This window comes from Xyrauchen texanus, chromosome 23 (assembly GCF_025860055.1).
Source record: "Xyrauchen texanus isolate HMW12.3.18 chromosome 23, RBS_HiC_50CHRs, whole genome shotgun sequence".
Classification (NCBI taxonomy): domain Eukaryota; kingdom Metazoa; phylum Chordata; class Actinopteri; order Cypriniformes; family Catostomidae; genus Xyrauchen; species Xyrauchen texanus.
Genome location: NC_068298.1, coordinates 32,050,678 through 32,061,261, shown reverse-complemented (window position 1 = coordinate 32,061,261; position 10,584 = coordinate 32,050,678). Strand labels below are relative to the sequence as shown.

General features: G+C 38.7%; 1 pseudogene; it reads left to right on the top strand.

Moving 5' to 3' along the window:
- The first annotated feature begins 749 nt into the window (after window positions 1–749).
- LOC127617309 (platelet-derived growth factor receptor-like protein) lies at window positions 750–7,867 on the top strand (annotated as a pseudogene).
- Window positions 7,868–10,584: the final 2,717 nt, after the last annotated feature.

The window sequence follows — 10,584 nt, the reverse complement described above, 5'->3', positions numbered from 1 at the left end:
CTGGCTCCGCCCCTGGAGTGTGGTCATCAACATTTACCTGATGTTTCAGCTGGGAGGAGCCATAATCTGAAATGTTACCAAATGTAAAGTCAAACGTATATCTTGAGGGGAAACTTTGTGAAAATGTGTGTCTTTTTATCTGCTCAGGATTCATTACCTCTTTTGGATTTGGAGTGAGAAACAGAGTCCAGAGGCAAAGGTTACTCAGAAGTCAGGTCAACATTGAAGCCCTTGAAACCAAACCTAACAAAACCCTTAAACCTACAAAAATAATTTGCTGCCATTTCTGCAGCTTTCTTTCTTTCTTGTTTTAAACAGAGCTTTCATTATGGTTGTGGTGAAATATATTTTTTTATACTATATATGTATAAAAATAATAACGTAAGCTGTATTGGCTTGACTAGATATTGCTTGACAAGATATATAATATAGATATATAATATTTATACTGTATAGATATTCATAGTCATGAATACTTTTGCAGATCATTTTGATGTTTACCACGTAGTCATCAGCAATTTCCAGAGTAGTCTTTTGATGGGGCAATTTTGCTTTTTGATGAACAGCTAGCAGACTGTTTTCCCGACTGATGCTTATGCTCTGCAGCTTGTTTTTACAGCTAAATAAACATTGAGTGTTTTTTTCAGTTGGATGACCAGCTCTCCACAGCCCCTGATTGGCAGACTGAACACAGAAAGGATCCATTGAGTGTAACCAGAGGAATTTAGGGTGTTCATGCCACTCGGGTAAATAACTGACCCCTCTCTCTGCACACTCTATTCCTCCTCTCCCACTCTCTTTCTGTCTTTTCATCCACTGCATGTTTCCTGAAGATCTGGGAACCTTTAACAGAGTGAACTAAAAGTATTCTGTGGTCACTGTGAGGATTCTCTGCCATGAAGTGGAGGGTGCTGGTAGTTGCTCCGCTTGTTTCAATTTTGATTGTTCAGTTTGGTGAGTATTCTATCTCTCAAGAGGTCACGTCGTCCATTACTTTTTCGAAAGTATTTAATTTTTAGTAATATACAGAAGACAGAGAAAAGTATTATAACTAGAACTGTAAAATCAAATGTATGCAGGTAAATATTTACAGAATGTGCATCTACATAAAGTGGAAACTTTGGGTGTTTTGTCTCCATGTGCATTCCCATTATGTCTTTATAGTCACTGTGGAACAGCATTCATAACCAATTTTACTTCCCTAATCTTACCTACAGTATTTTCAAGTGAAACAGGATCAAGGGCATAGATTTGGCTTGAACATTTGGGGGGTTGAAGCGTGAAGCATTCACCCATGTTTCCATTGATCATGGTATAAGTACCATTCCCCCTGGAATCTATGCCCCAGAACAGGTTATTCACCAAGAATATCTGAGAATTTAATGAGTATCAAAATATATAGTGGGACTTGATCCATCAGAAATGTATTTGATCTAGAAAAGTGGATGTTACGTACCAGCATACAGCCAGGTGGTTGGAGGGGAGTGGTTAGCAATATTTGCATACTACCATATTACTTTTACTATTTCTGCAGTAACATTTTCTTTTGAATAATGTGTACTGATAAATCATGCACAATAAGCCCATGAATATGCATTAAAAAGGATTGGTTTTGTTTTCATGTTGACTTTAAAGACCAATAAGTCCATATGTTTGCTTCATCTCCAGGAGTATAATAAATATGAACAGACTTACAATTTGATGATGTTTCAGAACTATTTATCACACTGAAAACAGGCATGTGCCAAGAGGCTGAACCCAACACAAAGGCAAAAGCTGACAAGAGACCAAATGGCAAGGCCAAGGTTGGAAAAGGGACAGGAAAGGCTCTTGCTTCCAAACCGAGAGTGAAAAGCACCCCTCAGACTCCTAAAGCTGCTCAGACATACCTCACCCAGGTGGTGGACAAGGGAAAGTTCCAGAAAGTTGGGGACACGCTGACTATTCAAGCAGGTGATACGCTAGAGATGAGGTGTAAAGGAAATCCTGTGCAGTGGACTGTTCCTGCATATCTACAAGAGGATGATGAAGGACGACTCAGGTATGAGCTAATAGTGACAATTAATCTGTCATTACATTGCATTAGGTTGCATCAGTTTAGTTCAGTTTCGCCCCAGTCTTTATGAGTCATTAAACAGTTTGTCACAAACTCTAGCTATGTATTAGATGAGATAATTAGACAACTTGTCTGTAAAATGACAATAAAGATCTTGACTTGAGCACCAACTATAATATTGTGGACAAGTGGCCATTTCCAGTGTACGATTATTTAGTGCAATTCGATTATTACATCGCTTTTGTATGGATTGCTGTTTTTTGTCTGTATTTCTAGGATGATTCAACATGAACGTTATGGCACACTGATTTTGGCAAATGCAACAGCGGCAGATACAGGGGAGTACACCTGCTATCCCTTGTACTGTGAGGACAAAGACTGCAGAAAAGAATATGACAAAGGCGTCAAAGTCTTCATCTTTTTCTCTGGTAATATGAGTAATGTATTGTAATTAAATTGAGGAAAGTGCGAATTGCGAATTTACCTCCTCAAACAAAATCAGTCTTCAACTCTTTTGTGCTTAATGCAAGTTTTTTCTTTATTTAATATGTACTGTAAAAATACAAGTGTATAGCTGAGCTTACTATGTTTCGTAGAGCATCAATCAACGCCTAAAGGTCTGGTCATTATTGGTGTTTATTCTGTCCAAGAACCGCCCACGTAGACAGGAAGAGACCATCTGTCCGACATGTTATGCGAACAATCCCCTGCTGTAATTCGTACTGTAGCTGCCAGCAGAGACAGTTGCATAATTTAAGTTCCATAAAATAATAGTTTTAATTTAATAAGTAACCACGTTTAAATATATCATATATATATATATATATATATATATATATATATATATATATATATATATATATATATATATATATATATATATATATATATATATATATATTTATATTTATCGGCACTTCTTTTACTTTCAAATATATGTACAAGCGGATTTGTTTATGTAGGCTATATATAACGGAACTATTGTTCTGAGGTTCGGTTGGTTCAGACGTTTATTGATGTTACATCAGCATCGTAGCATCGGAGAATGTCATAGCGCGTACGAGCTAACTGCGGCTCGTTAAGTTTTTGGTAATATCAATTTTGTAAGTTCACCGAGAGACACACGGAATAGAAGTTGCCTTTTGTTACCTGTTTGTTTCACTCCCCTGGAGTTAACGCGGCCAATGAGTTCTCGCTATAGTTCCCTCCAGTTAACAGACACGGACACAAGGCGTTCTTGTTTACGGGCATGTTTGATGGCATCGAGGACGACATCATTTGACTAATAAATGCCCGTAAACAAGAACGCCTTGTGTCCGTGTCTGTTAACTGGAGGGAACTATACGTACCATAGTCATGAAACGTTAATTCATTAAATATCTAAACTTGTTTTGTGTCCAATCCAAAACACAGAAATGCAAAAATATAAATGTCTGTGGCTTTTTCTTTTTTTCTCTCCTAGATCCCCAGGAGTTGTTTGTACCTTCCTCTGACTATTATGAGGTCATTCAGCTTCGTACTAACTGGCCAACTGTCCTGCCATGTCAGGTGACCTCTCCGTTGGCGAAGGTGACCCTGCACCAAGAGTTTCCTCCAATGGAGGTGAAGGTGGATGGTACAGAGATCTCCTTTGACAACAAAAAAGGCTTCACCATCCACAGGCCAAAGCAGTATCATGCTGGCTCTCTCTACTGTTTGGCCAGCCTAGGGAACCTTCGCCAGAGCTCAACCAAGTACATGCTGATCTATGTTAACTGTGAGTATTCACAAGTGCACCAACTGAAATTGAATGCAGTGCATAAGTATGTAACCCTTTAATTTACCATTACTTTCAGTCATACCCAGGGACGGACTGGGGCTAAAAAACAGCCCTGGACTTTCTCCCAAATAGGCCCATCATCCGGCCATTCGCCACTAGGTTTTTAGGCTTTTGCTGAGGGTGGTTAGCAAAAAATTGTTCCAGGCTGTGACTATCTGACTTGGGCCGTTTGAAATGTTGTGCTGTAGAGCATCCTGGGACATTCTGGCACTTCCCTGCACTCTCCCTGTCATCTTTTGTACTGCAACTATCTTCAACCTGAATAAACAAATGAATTTAAAGATAGCTTATTAGCCAGCTGAAGATTGAACCCCTACTGATTCAGCTAAGATAGGGATAAAGACAAGCTATTTTAATGTGTCCTGCTACTGGCACTTACCAGGACCTCTTGCTGATGTGAAGTTAACTCTGCTGTCTGTCCCTCATCATGACCAGGCTGTGGATGCTCAGGCTCAGCTTCCACTTGCTGGTCCTCTAATGTTACACTCTGGCTAAGCAATGCAGTGCTGCTGGCAGTTGCACAGCAACCAAAAGCTCTGTGAGCTTTTTACATTTTGCTGCATCAGTCTCGAGAAACTTGGCCCTCTTTTCTTTTACTTTTTCCCATCCACCTTTCTCCTTACGTTTTCTGCTAGCCATTCTGCCGGCGATTTAACCCTTTCACATAAATGTAAAATATTCTGGCTGACTGTTATTTAGACCGTTATTTACTTTATGGTTTCCATGGTGACGCGTCATTGCTTGTCACGTGACACACCGCAGCCACAACAGCACTGAATGAATGATGATATGCTTTATGCCGTTTTTCCTTTTTATTAAAAATATTCACACATTTGTTAGCATGTTAGCATGAAATATCTGATATTCAGATTGTCAAATAAATGCAAGTGGGTGAGTTTTGTTGTCTAAACACCTTTATAACGATCGCGTTAGTTGAGCTGTGAGCGATGGGCGCCGTCATAGTGCCACAGTTCAGAGAATCGGATCTGTTGGATTTAGGCTACAACACGTTAATTCATCCACTTCTCCCAAAATACATGAAAGTAAGTGACCGGTGAACTGGGAGAAGAATAGAGTAAACTTTAAAGTTACTTTCACAATGTGTATCTGATTGATATGAATAAAACGTGTCTAATTATTATGGAAAGGAATATTATTGCCGTTTCCATAGACATCAGTGTGTATTTTACAAACTCTGTGTCTCTCTAAATGTATTGTATTGTTTGTTTAGTACCTACGTATTGGAAATGAAATTATATGTCTGAAACCTAAAACCTAAAAGAAACATTATGTGGTTGAAAACACTGAAAACTAAGTTGTGATATGACAGCGCTGAGCGCGTCCGTCTCTGGCTCAGCGCCAGCCAACGCGCGAAAGCACATTTAATATTAGCAGCTAATCACGGTGCACTGACCGTTCTAATCACACTGGTGTGTGTGTGTGTGTGTGTGTGTGTGTGTGTGTGTGTGTGTGTGTGTGTGTGTGTGTGTGTGTGTGTGTGTGTGTGTGTGTGTGATCGTACGTGCGAAAGGGTTAATTTCGTCCTGGCTGCAGCTCATGTACAAAACTGTACATTTTTCTAAACTGACCTGCTTCCATTACAAATCTGACTGCGGCCGGGGACGAATCACAAACTGGCTAGTAGGCCGACTCTTGTTCCTCAGTTTTTTTTTTTTACACGTTGCATATAAGTGATCGTATTAGTGTCCCTACTGTTGGCTGTTCATATTGCTTTATTATACTTTTTTTTTGTGCCGACGGACGGCCCTCGGTTGGACGGCCGTTCTGGACTTTTCCCGAACGCACAGATTGTCAGTCCGTCCCTGTACCCAACACAGTTAAAGGAATATTCCGGGTTCAATACAAGTTAAGCTGGCATAATGTTGATTACCACAAAAAATTATTTAGTTAATAATTCAGTTTGCTTTGTAATGTAGACTGTATATCTAATGTATGTATATATATATTAGATGTATGTATGTTTGTATCTACACAAATACATATTAATATATACTGTATATGTATTTTAAGGAAATACTAATGAAACCATATACTGTATGTTTGACTGCAGAAATTTCTATATTTGTCCTGCCAGATCCAGCCGCCCCTCCATCACCTGCAATCCAGGCTTTCTAACACTGTGGCAATGGGACAAAATCTCCAGGTGACATGCACTGTGGTGGGAGAACAGGATGTGTTGGTGGATTTTACCTGGGAATACCCTGGACAGAAGGTTAGAACAGAGTGACTACACACAACCTCACAATTCAGAAGTCCACTTTTAAAATCTGGGATTCAACATCTTGAGGTAGGGGTGAGAAACAATTATGAAATATTAAAGACTCAAGGCAAATTTGTGAAATGTCAAATTCCTTGCATCCATTGAAGCACAAAAGATGCTCTTTGGAACATTTTCAAATTATGCTGAGATAGCATGCATCATCAGGTTATGCACACATTTTGAAATTCATGTTATTTTTTCATTTAACTTTTCAAATTGTTATGCTGATCATATAATTGGTAATGAACATATTAAATAATACTCTGGCTTTTGATCCCCTAATAGTTTAGATTAGGGGTCTTCAAACTTTTTCAGGCCAAGAGAGTTACATTTTAAGCTTAGCCTATAATAGCATGTGTACATGGTACCATTTTAATGTATTACATTATATTAAGGTAATTACATTACAATGTAAAGCCATTGAAATTATAATTTTAATGTAAAGTGTCAAATACCTATACTTCTACATTACATTACAGTTACTTTAATGTAATGTTGGAGAGACAATGAAAAATGTAGCACACTTCTTGACATTAGCCTTGAGATATTAAACACTGCATTTTAAGAAATTGTTCCTTTTATCATAAAGAAATCAAACACAAATTCACATACTCCCTGCAGTACTGCCACTGACCACTGGAGTCACCTGGTTTAGATCATAAATAGCTTTTAGTGCAAAGACTCAATTGTGAATATGAATCTAAGTTAGCACTTAAAAGGGTCCATTTAACATTTAATTTCATTAAACTGCAAAGTTCATGATTAAGAAATGGTCTTATTCCAAATTGGTTGCATTTTAGCTATACTAACTTTGTAGTATTAATTATTCTATAGTAAGTGATAGGTACTTTATTAAGCAATACATTATTTTCTATAGCAGTTTGGTCATCATAAGAGTACTAAATTCCCATTTTTGAGTAATATTTTCTTAATACCAGATTGGCCGCCCACTGTACACCCAAGACAGTGTGCAAACAGTGCAGGTGGACAGGCAGAACCGACAGCGCTCTCAGACAGTGCTGCTGGTGGACGAGATCAGAGAGGTCGACCAAGGAACATACACCTGTACAGCCCAGAACCTTGTGGGTTCAAGATCTGCATCTATCTCAGTCAAAGTGCAGTCAGCACGCCCCACCAACAAGCTTAAAAAATGATAAGAGGTGTCCATCAGAGAAGTCCCAGTCTTCACAACTATTTTGTTGAACCCTGGAACAAGCCAATCAGATAATCTAAGTTACTCTTAACATAGTGTTGTGATACAGACCTGAACAGAGTGACTTTATTGTTTGACTTGATTTTTACTTCTTGAGCTGTGTACCACTGACATAACCTTAATGAAGATGGTAGAACATATGTTAGAATGTAAACATGGTATAACCTTTGAGCAAAATTCATGAATAATGCAAAACTGGAGATATTAGATATAACAACTTTTTTTAATTATATATTATGTTGGAAAGAGGGTTGTCTGTACTTATTCTACCTTCAGAAAACAAAACAGTCTGCATGTAATTATATTTAACACATTTTAATACTGATGAATCCTGTACCTATATTATATTTTCAGACTATGCAAGTGAAACACAGGATATTTATTCTTCTTGTTTTATGTTCTCTATAGCTATTAAAACTCCTGTGATAATTGCACTATAAATTGCACAGTTTACCAGCTGCTACAGTATATGTAAACTGATTTTATTTCTCCAATAAAATTATAATAAATATCTTATTATTCTTCCATAGTTTGCCAGATTACTTTATCAATGCTGAAAATTTACCACTAAATTGTCCATAAAACAGCTTGAACATTACCAGCAGAGGGCATAACATTTGTTCTGTTGAACAAGCATTTTGTGCTTATCACACCAACCACTGACCATTACCAAGAACAAGCAGCCCATTGAACCTTTGATGAGTGTCTTAAACAGTTGCAAAACACTCCAGATTCCACAGGTGTCATGTGTGACCCAACCCCAACTCTTTTCCCTTGAGAGTAAATGCAATCAGCTTTTCATTCATTTACCTTTATCATGACCTGAAATTAACCCACTCAGGGTGTCTCCTCCATCCTCAGATAGCAGGAAGTATGCAGTGTGCACTCAGGTGTGTGCCCAGAGGCCAACGTCATCAGCATTTCTTAGGGTAAAGGAACGATAATGACAGGGTGCCGTCAGTCTTACTCACTGTAATGGTGTCTGGGGGCAGATAGGAGTCTGTGTCTAGATGCATCTGATTTTGTGAGTTATGTGAGTAATTATAACCACCGGATGTGTCAGAGCATAGGATACACATCTTTGATCATGTGTATTCTGTTCATTCCCATTGGAAGTGCATTTTCTATCTAACATTTTTATGAAGCTGATGCAACTCTTTACACAGTACAGCCTCAGGTCTTATTAGTTTTACATATTCAGCCAAATCCAAAACTTAGGAGACTGCATAGAAAATACGCTCTTGTTTATAATACAGTAACACATTATTAAATTAAATATAGAACTATAGATATAGTCTTGTATAAATACAGAAATGGTACATATACTGTTCATATAAGTGCATACAGTATATGATTATACATAAAGATAATCTTCTGTGGTCATGAAGTCATTTGAGAGACTGGTGTTGGCCCACCTGAAGGACATCACTGGACCCTTTCTAGATCCCCTTCAAATTGCTTATCGAGCAAACAGGTCTTTGGAGGATGCAGTCAACATGGGATTGCATCATATCCTGACAGACCAGATACATATGCAAGGATCCTTTTTGTGGACTGTCTTTTGGCTTTCAAGACTCTCATCCCAGCTATTCTCTAAATTACACCAACTCTCTGTTCCCACCTCTATCTGTCAGTGGATCACCAGCTTTCTGACAGACAGGCAGCAGTTAGAGCACAGGGGAAATTCACTTCCAAGTCTGTACAATCAGCACTGGTGCCCCCCAGGGATGAGTGCTCTACCCACTACTCTTCTCCCTCTACACCAATGACTGCACCACCAAGGACCCCTCTGTCAAGCTCCTGAAGTTTGCAAATGACACTACTGTCATCGGCCTCATCCAGGATGATGATGTGTCTGTATATAGAAGGAGGGTTGAACAGCTGGCTGTCTGGTGGAGTCAAAAACAACCTGGAGGTTGTTGAAAAGGGTTGGTTCACTCTGGACCCCACTCACCCAGCCCACTACCTTTTTGAACTGTTGCCTTCAGCCCGGCGCTACAGAGCACTGAACCATCAGGCACAAGAACAGTTTTTTCCCTCAGGTCATCCATCTCATGAACAGTCAAAACTGCCCCTCTGAGCAATAAATAATGTGCAGTCTATTTCTATTTATCCAATATCCTATCTCTTATGACTAATATATATATATATATACCCTTGTATGTGTAAACGTAAAAGTGTATGTGAGTGTTTGAGAGTGTAATGTTATCAATAACAAGAAAAGTTGCTTCACTGAAAATTATTTGAGTAATGGATAATAAAAGGTTATTCCTACTATTCCTACACTATTTTCAAGAATTTCAAGCTTTTAATGAAACTTTTATTTACACTCACTGAGCACATTATTAGGAACACCTGTACACCTATTTATTCATGCAATAATCTATTCAATCGTGTTGCAGCAGTGCAGTGCATCAAATCATGCAGATACGGGTCAGGAGCTTCAGTTAATGGTCACATCAACCATCAGAATGGGGAAAAAAATGTATCTCAGCGATTTTGACCGTGGCATGATTGTTGGTGCCAGATGGGCTGGTTTGAGTATTTCTGTAACTGCTGATCTCCTGGGATTTTCACACACAACAGTCTCTAGTGTTTACTCAGAATGGTGCCAAAAACAACAACAACAACAAAATCCAGTGAGGGGCAGTTCTGCATACAGAAACGTGTTGTCGATGAGAGAGGTTGACGGAGAATGGCTGGACTAATTCGAGCAGACAGAAAGGCTACAGTAACTCAGATAACCTCTCTGTACAATTGTAATTAGACAAATAGCATCTCAGAATGCACAACACATCGAATCTTGAGGCAGATGGGCTACAACAGCAGAAAACCACTTTAGCGTTCCTAATAAAGTGCTCAGTGAGTCTATTGTTTTATTTTTACACTGTCTGGATGGGAAAATCACTTTTTTTATAATTATTATATGAAAATTACCTGAACTGAGCTTGAAAAACTTAATAGATCCAGTCAAAAAACAAAGAAACTTCATATAATTGATGAAAGAAAGAAAGAAAGAAAGACATCTTTGAAAATGTGCTTCGTTGTACTACTGACTGTTCAAGGAGAAAGTGACCGCAGATACTCGATGAAATCGCAAGGTGTCGCTGTTGAGTCTCCCGCTGTCGCTCTATTAAATCCACTGAATCGCTCCAGCGCGCCACTAGTTCAAATCTCAGAGAGGGAAACCTAAGAGCGCAACAGTACATGACGCT